The sequence below is a fragment of the Lissotriton vulgaris genome, chromosome 7, assembly GCF_964263255.1.
Source record: "Lissotriton vulgaris chromosome 7, aLisVul1.2, whole genome shotgun sequence".
In the NCBI taxonomy this organism is placed as follows: Eukaryota; Metazoa; Chordata; class Amphibia; order Caudata; family Salamandridae; genus Lissotriton; species Lissotriton vulgaris.
In genome coordinates this window covers 1,619,903,565-1,619,916,334 of record NC_141695.1, presented here as the reverse complement: position 1 = coordinate 1,619,916,334, position 12,770 = coordinate 1,619,903,565, and the positions used below count along the sequence as shown (strand labels likewise).

General features: G+C 44.0%; 1 protein-coding gene across 2 annotated transcripts in view; it reads left to right on the top strand.

Annotated features, from left to right (window-relative positions):
• LOC147706109 (embryonic polyadenylate-binding protein-like) overlaps window positions 1–12,770 on the top strand; it is a 552,087-nt gene that overhangs the window by 28,736 nt on the left and 510,581 nt on the right. The gene's annotated exons all lie outside the window — the stretch shown is intronic.

Here is a 12,770-nt window from a genome sequence, read left to right as displayed (position 1 = left end):
TCTTCAATAATTGGGCCCCTAATTAGATCTGCTGTTAACCAAGACTTTTTGTGTTTATTAAAATTCTATCTCTCACTCGGTCTGTCTGGCATCACTATCCGTGACCGCATTCTGCTCTTTCACAAGTATCATATTGGCACACAAAGTAGTCTTGTTCAGTGCCAGGATCTAATTTGTTATCAATATTTGGCAACCCAAGCTACCCTTGTAGGTCTGGGTAACAGACTATCAGGTAAAGATGCCAAATAGGGAATTCACTTAAAGAGCAATTTCATTCAATCTCAGCGCTATTATTGGATGCCCTACTCATGACATAAGACATGAATATATATTCAATAAAGTCAGCTAGGAATACATCTCAACAAAGCCAGGTATAATTCTTGTATTGTGTATTTATAATCTGCAATAGGTAGTTAAGTGTTCAATCTTATCTAATGTACATTGATCCCAGAGAACCAGAAAGTCACATCAAATAGTTCTAATCAACAATGTAAACCTATTTCATAGAACAACTGTTGAGAGGAAACTGGCCTAAACATAGGACCTATATTTCCAGGAACAAAGCTTTTTTAACATTAGCTAGATAGGAAATGGGTTGATGCGTTGATTCAGTCTTTGTATCCGGGACAAGGCGCTGGAATGGATCATCTCCTTCCTCGACGGAAGAACACAGCGAGTCCGCCTACCACCGTACAAGTCAGAGGCCTCCGAAGTCATCTGCGGCGTCCCCCAAGGATCATCACTGAGCCCCACCCTCTTCAACGTCTACATGAGCCCCCTCGCGGCCATCGTACGCAAACACCACCTCAGCATCATCTCCTACGCCGACGACACCCAGCTGATCCTCTCCCTGACCAACAACCCCGCCGCCGCCAGAGCCAACCTGCACGAAGGGATGAAAGAGGTAGCCGAGTGGATGACGACCAGCCGCCTGAAACTGAACTCGGACAAGACGGAGGTCCTCATCCTGGGCTCTTCACCCTCCGCCTGGGACGACTCCTGGTGGCCTCCCGCCCTGGGCACCGCACCCAAACCGACAGACCATGCACGAAACCTGGGCTTCATCCTGGACTCCTCCCTCTCCATGACCAGACAAGTCAACAGCGTCTCCTCGGCTTGCTTCAACATCCTACGCATGCTACGGAAGATCTTCTGGTGGATCCCCTCAGAGACCAGGAAGACCGTCACCCAGGCCCTCGTCACCAGCCGACTGGACTACGGCAACGCCCTCTACGCCGGGACCACCGCCAAGCTCCAGAAGAGACTCCAGCGGATCCAAAACGCCTCAGCCAGACTCATCCTCGACATCCCACGGTCCAGCCACATCTCCGGACATCTGAGAGACCTTCACTGGCTCCCCATCAACAAGAGAATCACCTTCCGCCTCCTCACCCACGCACACAAAGCCCTACACGACCAAGGCCCGAGCTACCTCAACAGCCGAGTCAACTTCTACGCTCCCAAACGCCACCTCAGATCAGCCAACCACGCCCTCGCCGCCGTCCCCCGCATCCGAAGAGCGACTACAGGAGGAAGGTCCTTCTCCTACCTGGCCGCCAAGACCTGGAACTCCCTCCCGTCCGACCTGCGCCTAACCCAAGACCACCTCTCCTTCAGGAAGAAGCTGAAGACCTGGCTGTTCGAGCAGTAGCGGCACCCCCCCTCCCCAGCGCCTTGAGACCCTACGGGTATGTAGCGCGCTTTATAAGTGTCACTGATTGATTGATTGATTTGTTCTCCATCTACCAGACCCTCTTCAGAACATAAGATCCATATAAAGGACAAAGACCCTTTGATAAGCAGTGTCTCATCACTCTAGAGATATTATAAACTGCATATGCCGCTGTGTAATTTTATTTATTTATTTTCCTGCACGGCGTCCTCCCAAGAGGTGGAGATCGACCTGGAACTAATGTGGCTAATTGTGCTTTTTGAGACTAAAATTAGTTTTTGCTTTTTGAAATGCTTGTTATAATGGAGAGGGCACAGCAGCTCCCACGCCAATAATGTTTTACAAAAACCATGCCAAAACAAGACACACATTGCCAAAACCAAAAGACTGACTTTGACAATGCCTGTCTATTTTTGTTCCCATAATCTTGTTGAAACTGCCTACACCGATTTTCTCCATTAGGTATATTTTTGGGACATACTAGCATGCATCAACACATTTTATAAATTGTGTTGCAAAGAAATGGTACCTAAATTATTACAGTAGTTTATCAAAATGTGTTTTTTCCTAGTTGCATTTTTTGTGAACATTCTAATTTGAAAGCAAATTAAAATCATCCATCTTGCTTTCAAGCTTCTGCAAATATTGGCATAAAATCGGAGAGCATTCTGCAAGCATTATACATAGCCTCATACTACTAAACTTTGAAAACATATTTACACGTTTATACTAGAACTGCTATCAGTAGTGCAGTCCGAGCTTACAACTTTTCCTTATAACGCTCCCCCTAATAACAAAGGCTTTTCATTAATGAACTATAAATACTAGTTCAAACAGCATTAACCTATGAACATAAAAACGACTTTAACTGCAGGCAATGCCCTTCCCTGATCTATAATGTGGTACTGTAAACTGGCGGCCAAAGGATTTGTGGTTCAAGGGGTTGGGCCTTCTTGTCCCAAGGACAAAATACACATGAAAACTTGTTGCTCTTGACCCCAAACAATATGTCCTGGGCGTCTGGCTATAGGAGTTCCAGACCCCTTTAATTTTCAAACTTCAAATCAAGATATCAAGCAAAGTTTTGTACAAGAACATTGTACTAATTTGATCCTTAAAGGAAATGTAAGGTGCAAAGAATGGACTAGTACCAATAATTTTCTTTGATTACTTGGAATATATGTAGTAAAAAGCTACACTTAATCATGTCATTTACTCAGTTTGTTCAGATTTACTGTTTGGCCTGATAAGTTTTTGTAGCTATTTTCTTGCAGTGAGTCTGATGCTCGAATAATGTGGAACCCACTGGTCTCCTTTCTCGTTGAGTGTGCTGAGCACATCCAAGATTGTGCTCTATACTGATGGCGCAAAGACATCCTAAGGGGCTCAAGGATATGAGAGAAGGCACATAAAAGACAACATTGGGTCCATGTGACCTAGCTTGTCTCGGCAAATCGAGACAGGTTTTCTGCAGTCTTTCTTCTACTGGATCAAACACGACTACTGTTACTCTCTCAATCACTCTACCAACAGGTGCTTGTTAATAAGAACCCTTGCTAGAGCGAAGGTAATTGTTGTAAAACTGGTATTGTTCTGTATTTCATTGTTAAAGCTCCACAACTTCAGGAGCCAAAGCAAAGGTTCACTCAAGATTTGAAAACTACTCTTTGAAGGTCCAAGAGTCTGTTTTTCCAACACAACTTAGACTAGGTTGCGTTCCAGAATGTAGGTGTGAAGGCAGTTAAAAAAATCCACTAGTAGTTTCACACTCCATATATAATTCTCCCTTGCTAATCACTTTTTTGAGGCTTCTGAATACAGTGATGGAAGCGGTCAAAGAATTTCTCTGCTGCAAGGAAATGAAGGAGCGCCATAGAATAAGTTTGAAGATTTGCAACAATCAGAAAATATCTGAGAAGTTGAACTCTGCATCCATTTTGAAGATTGTTCCATCTGGAAAGTCAGCAACACAGATGAAGAGCTGAGCCCAAGGAGCAGCTTCCCCTTATCAACTGCTATGAAAGCCAAGCTCCAGGCCACATGCGTAGTGTCACTTTTGTGGACGGCTGGATCCTCAAATCTTGCACTAGATAATGGTATCGCAGGATCTTGTGATAGATCCTCAAACCCTGCAGTGGATTCTTGAATTTAGTTGCCACTTAAATGGGACACACTTTCACTGCTTTTGAGGTGCCCACATGGAGTTTGAAATGGCTACTGGTGATGATGTGAATCACAGTTGGGCAGCACATATGTGATAGCCACAATTCTGGACAGCATGACTCCTGACATGCCATTACAGATGACCTCTTAAATTGTGATACCCTGATCAGGGTGTAGAAGGGGGTGGCCATTTATAGTGAGAGCAAGCACCTGTGGCAAGCCATGCCACTAGGTGTTGGTGCACATCCTTTTCTGTAGCCAATTTGAAAATGTTGTGCATCTTTTGTTTTCACTTTTGGGTTATATGCGCAGGTGCAGTTAACATCCCATTGAATATCTGTTTTAAATCAACCTTATACCAGCCCCCTCACAAGGGCTATTTATTAATTTGAACACCAAAGCCAAAAGCACACTGGTTGTGGAGTAATCCAAACCATAGCGGCTTAGCTTCCAATATTCTCATTGAACCATCTTGGAAATTTATCTGAGATTGTAGGTTTGAATTTGTGTAGCGTTTCTGGGGTGAGGTATAACCCTAAATGCTCCTTTATTTATCCCAGCTAGCGGAGGTAAAAGTAAACTCTTAGAGTTATGTTCAAGTTGACTATTGGATGCATATTTTCCATATTGGCCCTCTAACTATTCCTCATATTTTTCCTATTGCATATTAGATAGGTATTCATTTGTTTGAACTAAATTACGATGCTGTGATATCTCACTTTGCTGGGAAAAAAAATAGCTCCGAAGGAAATTCAGCAGGTTTAATGATTTCATTAATTGAGAGAGTTTTGAACGAAAAAGGAGAAACATCTGTGCAGATTTTCCCTTCGCTTTTTGTTGACCTAGTCGCATGAAGCAACTTGATCGCCCAGTAGGTATTGTTTGATGGATCCCGTATCGGTTTGCCCCACTAAGCTCACAAATGTTTGGTTTCATATGAAGTTCATGATCCTTGCAATCTCAGTGTCCTCTCTGCATGATTGTGGGTTTCTAAACTGTGCTTTACCCTTTTTTGTTGAATTTCTCCCAGCACCTTGTAATAAATATTTGGACTGCACACTACATGGAGGTTCTGTGTTTAAATCTACCTTAATTCTTTCCATTGATGAGTTATAAATAAAAGTGATGGTGAGCGAGGCGACAATCTTGTTATATATTGAGAGGCTTTGTCCTCATAGTAGCCTTTTAACACTGGAGAGTGACAAACCAGTTTTGCAGTGCATTTATTTAGAACTTCTCTAAGCTGATTGGAGGTTTGCTATTGCACCATTTATATATACTAATAGCATTATTTTGGAAAAATATTGCACCTGTAAATAAAATGGTATTGTATAATACAAACAAAAAACCTAACAATGATATGATTGACATTTACACCAAGGCTATTCTGCCAAAATTGGAGAGAGGGAAGAGCTTCTATCTTTGTTCCATTCATTCACTTATCAATTAAAGGCTTAAAGTTGTTACTTCATAAAACAGTCTATTATTTCTATTACCCAGGTCCCCTCAGATATCGCTTTGGGACCTTATGACAACCTTCTTGCAAAGTAGCTTACAGAACTGTACTGTAGAGTTAAAATAATGTCTTTGTCTTATACGTCTTAATGCAGTAACCACCTAGGTTAGAAAAGGTGGCCTTGCATTTTAAGACCTGAGAAATGTTTGCCTGGTCTGCTTTTAAAAATAGAACAATGTCATGCACATATAATTTAATCTTGGCTTTTCCATCCAGTGCAGCATGTACATTTGTTGGCAAATGAAATTGTTATTGCAAGAGACTTTTAATAATAAAACTATAAAGATTAGAGAGGGCATATTCCTGGTGTGGCCCTCTAGTAATAACTGCAGATGTAATCTTTTTTAGAATGTATAATCTGTTCGATAGTTGCTCATGTATATAGCTCTTTTATTAGCCTCGCCTGGGTGAGGGAAAAAAACTACAGTTATCAGCGTTGTAAACAAGCATTCCCATCCCCCAAGATCAAATACCTTTTTATGCATCTAGTAGTATACCAGCTGCCAGAATGTTCTGTTCTATGAGGAAGTGAGTATTTGTGGCTGTATTCAATTTTGGTAAAAACAAAATTAGGGTATACCAACTTGTCTAAATAAGAAGAAATTCTAATGGTAAGCAGTTTGGCTGAGATTGAATAAAGATTTGTCTGAACTCCATTTGTTTGAAGACTAGACTAAATTGTTCTTGACTTAGAGCTAGCATTGTAGCTTTCTTTTTTGGGAAATGAAGGAGAATTTCTGGTCCATACTGATAGTAGGATCCCCTTTGAAATCGGGCAATCTTGGTTAATTTCTAAATCATATTGATCATTGCGTCACTAGGTTCTTGGTTCTCAAGTATGCTTAAGAAACAATGATTACTTTACCTGGATGTGTTCTCTAGTGCTTCTTGTTGGGTTTGTACATCTTGAAGTAGTTTAGCTTAATGCTATGAACTTTGACTGAATTTCATTACAAGTGTCCTTAACAGCAGAGGCGTGCAGCTCAATAGTCTCCTCTCATGAAACTTTCTATTTTTTATTTATTTTCATTGTTTGGTTGAGCAGTGTTTCAGTTGTACTGTGACACTTTCATTTTCTTATTTTCTGGTGGTATATGCTGTTCTAACCAGTTGCCTCGCTGTTTTGATCAGCCTGTAATTCGTTGACCTTTTCTGCAGAGTCTGAGCTCAACCATTTTGTAAAAGTCTTTCTGGTCAGAGTGCTGCTTTGGATAGCTAACCTAACTTGATAGATCAATATTTTAAGATTTCGGCTGAAAAAGTATTTGTGCAACACTTCAAACCGTAATAAAGTAAACAACACCACTTAAACAGTATCCCACACCAAGTTAGAAAAATAGAGCATTCTTTAATAAAACAAGACCAAACCAACAAAAAATCAATTAGTAGAAACCGAGATATGCAGCTTTAAAGATTTTAGTGTAAGTAGCACAGAAAGCAGCATAAAGCTCCAACTGTGGATATCTAGTCACAAGTTCAGACTGACCGCGATAGAGCCCGCTGAACAAAGTACCTTAAACCTTGATTTGCGGAGCGCTGTGAATATCCATGCTGACGATGCGTCGGTTCCGAGATGCGGCTAGGCTGTGATGCGTGGTCCTCCATTGTCATCGTGGTTCCTGTCGACTAGGTCTCGTCATGGGAAGTCGGGTGTCAAGGATGCATCGCACTGTTAAGGCAATGCGCCAATTACAAGGCCTTGCAAGGCGGTGATGCGGAGTGTCACGTCGTCCTAGTCTGCCATCGACGAAAGATGTGAGGGCCAGTACTGAGGATGCTTTGCGCAGAGGCGCTTCCTAGGAGGCTGTGGAGGTTATGTGGGTCTTTGTGACGGTTCTGATCCTCCCAGCAGTGGCAGTGCAGCAGATCTTCTGGAGGTTCCACCTCAAAGCAGAGGAGATGCGTTGGTTTTGCTGGATCCACTGAAGCTGGCATAGCAAATTAAGCTAGCTTCCAAGGGGCCTGGACTAGGGTGGCACCACTTGGCAGGGTAGACTCTCAGATCGCAAAGTCAGGTGCAGGTGCAAGGTTGTTGGAAGCCTGTTGTGTACCTGAAGCTTCAGATCAGGAGGCCCCACAATTAGGCCTTTAAAGCACTCTGGGGTTCTGTGTTCAAGAGATGCTTGTCCAGTCCTTCTCACCCAGGCAAGAGGGCAGCAGGAAGCAGGCCAGCAGAGCAGATCAGTAGTCTAACAGGGTGGCAGTCCATTCAGCAGCACAGCAATCTTTCTTCCTGGCAGAGTATCCTCCGGTCCAAAAGTGTACTGAAGTTTGCGTCTGAGGTCCATTAATACAAGTTGTGCTTTTTGAAGTAGGGAGCAGCTTCTAGAGGGAGTCTATAGTTGGTACTTTGAAAAGGTCTTTTTAATGAAGATCTACTTTTTGCATTTTGAGATGCCTTATGATTGTAGGAATGATTATATGCTGATACGGATTGACAATTGGATGAATGTAAATGAGTACATTTAAACATAGCTAATTCTCGTATAGTATGGGATATATGCAGCATTCAAAAAAAAGATGTTAACAAATCACTGGGTATTTACAAGCACTTCTGGAATTAATGATTGAAGTTTTAAAAATGAATTTTGAGTTATCTTGAGGGTAGTCCAATCAATGGTTTATATGCAATATGAAATCATGTAAATAAATGTATGCAGGTGACTGTCTACCTACTTTCGTGCCTGATGCAATGACACCAAAGGTACTTTGATTTGTCCCTGCAGACCCACTGTCAGCTGGTTTGGTGCAGAATCTGACCTCTCCAGATTCGGAAAAGGGGCGTGAGGTGATTCTCTTGATGCTTTCTAATCCTAAATGAGGATGGAGGCCTCAGGACTATATACTTGACCATTGGCCTTTGAACTCCTTTCTGAAAAAGGACAAGTGCAGTATTACTTACTTTGGTGCAGATCCTCTCTGTTTTCACTACTAGAAACTGGGTCGTATCAATGACCTTGCAGAATGTATTTTTATAGATCTTTACTGCACTCCACTGTGCAACCCAAGGTTCACAGTGGGGGTCGGGACAATTCAATTTTGCTTTGCTACCCTCCAGCCCCTCGGGTGTTCATGAAAGTAAAGGTGGTGAGCAAAACTTGTTGGTGGTCAGTGGGTACATATATGCCTGAACCTCAATGACTGGCAGTTCAAGACAGGCTTGACTCAGTCGCAGACCACCTCCGGAGGACAGCATCCTTCTTTACCTCCTTGGGTTTTCCATTAGCAAACCAAAGTCCCAACTGAGCCGTACACAGATGCTCCCTTCAGAGGTGGTGATCAGAGGCCTCTGGTCTCCAGTGAACAGTGAAGCACTGGCTCTACATCAGTCTTTTGCTGCTTCCTGGTATCCCTCTAGGCCTACCTGGTGACCATCATGGGAAGTCTGGTGCAGGCCCTCACAGACTACCTTACTCCCATGTGGGACTACAACAAGCAGGGGGGAAAGGAATCTCGGATCCTGAGAAGCCGCAGATCTTTCTGGTGGCCTACTACCTGGCAGGCAGGATCTCTAAATGCTAGAGCAGATCAGCTTAGTGCTTGTCAGCTGGTGAACCAGTGATATAAGGCATCTTCGAACTGTGGTACATACCCTATCAAGATTGGCTCAACACTGTAGAAAATGTTTGACAAAACATTAGGGCAACAGCCACAGTCTTTGTGAGGGTGAATCGCAAAAGTCACTAAATTAACCTGTGCTTCACCTTCTAGTAACTTGGCACAAAAGCAGTCCGGCTTAACTTAGAGGCATTGTATACTGTATTTATGCATCAAATATACAGTAATGAAGTGAAAACGAAACTCAAGAAAAAAAATCGCAACCTAATTCAGAAAATGGAGTGTGTTTACTAAATTACATTAGACCAAAACGACAAAAATCCAATCTGTGGAACCTGAGCTATGCAATTTCAACGTTTTAGGTATATCTAGCGCATGCAAGAACGATGCAACTAGTTCCGTTCGTGGTGGAGGAGGCCACAAGGAGCAGAGAAAACATTGCAGATGGCCATCACTGTAGCGCGAAGAGCTGAAGACGTCTGTTCCTAGAGCTTTTTGTTGACTGGCTGTGGCTGCTGTAGTGCGAAGTACAGATCTTGCATTGCAGGTCCGACTGTAGTGTGACGAGTAAGGTTCACTGGAGTTTCGTATTGGTGGGCTTCTTGGATGACCGTCTTGGCGTGAATGGGTCAGTTAGTGTTCGTGCCCAAAACCTCAGGATTTCTCCCATTCTTGAGAAGTCCGCTTTGATGCCAAACAGTGGTCCAGGACCTATGGTGGCACCTCTTTGGGATCAGGGACTCTCGCTAACAGAGGCCAGGAGGGCTGAAACTGGTCCAGTTGCCGCAGGTAATATGTGCTGTTGCAGAGAGGGCTCTGGAGCTTGCATCCCTGTAGCGAAGAACAGGAGATCAGCCAACTGACTCTTGAAGTCACTCGGGTTAGCCTGGGATGAAGGGACCAGGTCCAGTCTTCCTTTCCAGAGGGCAGGACTCGAGCCGCAGGGCAGTCCTCTGGGGTACAAAGCAGTCCTCCTTTTGTAATGTCCATAGATCCAGGGATGTACTGAAGAGTTTGTTCGGGGGTACAGTATTTATACCTGGTGCCAGCCTTTTGTGTGGCTGGGGGGTGAGAGAGACCCTGTCCTACTCCCACATCTGGTTCTGGAAGGTTCTTCTGTCACCTGTCAAGACCTTGAGAAGTCTGGGGTGACAAAAGGCTAGGGTCGGGTTCCTTTATGTGTTCCGGAGGCAAGCACTTTGAAGTGCAAGTCGGGCAGGCCATAGCTCTGCACCCAGCCATCCTGGCAGGATGGCCCTATCTCAGCTGCACCACTATCCTATTGTTCACTGTCTGAGCACAGTAAGCATCCCTGATGGGAACTCCTAGAAGGTATCAAAGTTTAGGGAAGGAAAATATAATGTATCTATGTGGCATTTTCAGATTCATCATCTAAAATTCCACTTTACCATTAAAGATGATTTTAAATTACATTTCATTGGATTCCAAACAGTATACTTCTACCTACTCTCATCCCAAGTTAGTTCTCATCTGTCATAAGATAGCTCAGTATTGGTCAGATAGGCCTTAACGTACTGAAAAATAACGTTGGGTATTTTTTAATACAAGGACTTGTGAAACGTAAGCGCACGTCCTACTTTTTAACCCTTTCTATGCTGATGACGGAACCGCTCCGTCATCAGCTGCGGTGGCGCTGTGCTGATGACTGAGCGGTTCCGTCATGGCCCGGCTGCCGCGCCTGTGCGGCGCGGATTCCGCGCTGGGCGTTCTATTGAGCAGGCGGGGCCATGACGGAACCGTTCCGTCATCAGCACAGCCCAACCGCGGCTGGTGACGGAGCGGTTCCGTCACCAGCATGTGGCGGCTGCACCGCCCCCTTAGCACTGCGGCGGAATAGCCGCCGCAGTGAAGGGGTTAAATACTATGTACCCTGCCTTATGGGCCTTTAGGGCCTGTCTTAGGGACAACTTGCATGTAATAAAAGGAAGGTGTAGGTCTGGCAAAAGGTTCATTTTTCTTTGTTAAAACTGCACTACAGGCTGCAGTGGCAGGTCTGAGACATTCTTTAAATGGTTAAGTGGGTGCCACAAGTGCTGCTGTTCACTTGTGGCATTTAATTTACAGGCCCTGTGTACCCATAGTACCATATACTAAGGACTTACAAGTAAATTATATGTACCGATCAGGTGTAGGTCCATTTTGCTATGTTGAAGGGAGAGATTACAAGCCTTTTGTGCACTTTGCCACTGCTAACCAGTGCTAGAGTCCTAAGTCAACAAAAAGTGAGTTCAGCAAAGGTGGGGAGTAAAGGAATAAAAGTTTGGGGTGTATACTTGAGAAATAGCCAAGTCCAACATGCATTCTCTTTGATGCAGCCCGAGGAAAATAGTTTATAAAAGCCTTTTAATTGGGAGCAGGCTAGAAATTCAGAGAACCATCAAATAGCAAAAGCCCACTGTCTTTCAAGGCGAAGAAACTCTGGCACATCGTGACTCCTTTTGAGCTCTCTTTCTGGATATGCTTTTCATTTTTCTCCTAACAGATCATCTTTTCACCGTCGTTGCTCCTGAGACTTTGTATACCTTGCATTTTGGGGCTTTAAGGAATGTGAAGCATCAGGTTCCATTTCCCATACTAAATCTATCTTTCTTAGGAATTCTGGGATTAAACCCACCTAACCCGCTTTAGGAAACTAAACAGCTGGTCCGTCTTCGAACATTTTTATGTATGGTCTTCTTGAAGTAGAAAATAAATTGCATGCACCTGCTCACAAAGACTTTAAGAAAATTGATTCCTATTAAATTATGCCAAAATAACTATTCTATGTCGGGACCAGAGGTAAGGATTATACTCTACATTTTTTTTATATCCATTCCAGCAGTCTTTAACAAAGAGCTAGTTTTCCCAAGATCCACATGGAAAAGGTTTACGCAGTTCACCCAGTCAACAGTCCAGGATATCCATAAAGGTAGGAGCCCCCTGAATAGCTTCCTCTTTCTTTTCCTGCTTCCAGCAGTTAAGTAACCACTTCCATCACCTCTGTGTTTAAACTATTTTCTGTGATATTGACTGAGCTATTTGTATGAGTTTGCACAGTGCACCACAGCTGTAATTTGTTTGTGCTGCAGGAACTCCACCCAACGCTCTAGTCACACATTCACTTAAGCCTCAGGGCTGCGTGAGTGTGGTGAGGCCTGCCGCCGCCAGAGGGCATGATGCAGAGAGAGCCTATTCCCATGGCAACTCTAATTATGCTGATCCCAACCGGCCCTGGCACCTTTGTTGGCCCCCACAACCCCAGAGTCCAAAGATCGCTGCACACATCCTCTGATATGCTAGACTTGGAATGCCTTATGCATCCCTGCACGGCGGAATAGGTCTCTTCTGACAAGGCAGCCAGATATGTGGCTGGTCGCCAAGAAAGCCCTTCAAGAAAGACGTCTGGGCTTGCCTTAGAGCGTTATGTCTCCAGTCCTCTGTCCTGGCAGGTCGCTTCTAAACCAAAGGCCCTCCCAGAGGCTTCAAGAAGTACCAGGACCAGTCCAGACAGGGGGAATTCTTCCCCTCACTAAGAGGTCAACATGGCCATCGTTCCAGTAGGTAGTTCCAGACCCAAGCAGATGAGTTTTCCCTTCTTGCCAACTAATGCGTGATGCCGGTTGGTTTTAGTCGCTCAAAATTTAGAGCCGATTACTTCCGATACCTATGTTCTACACACGATCAGCTACACACTATCAGGTGTTCTACACACTATCGGGGGTTTCCACAAAGTTCTACAGGACCCCGTTTCAGGACTCCCGCCCACATACACTAGTTTTTGCAGAAGATCAGACTGCCTTGATTGTTCAAGAGGTGGGGGATCTTCACAAAAAGGAGCTATTACCTGGACCTGCCTCCACC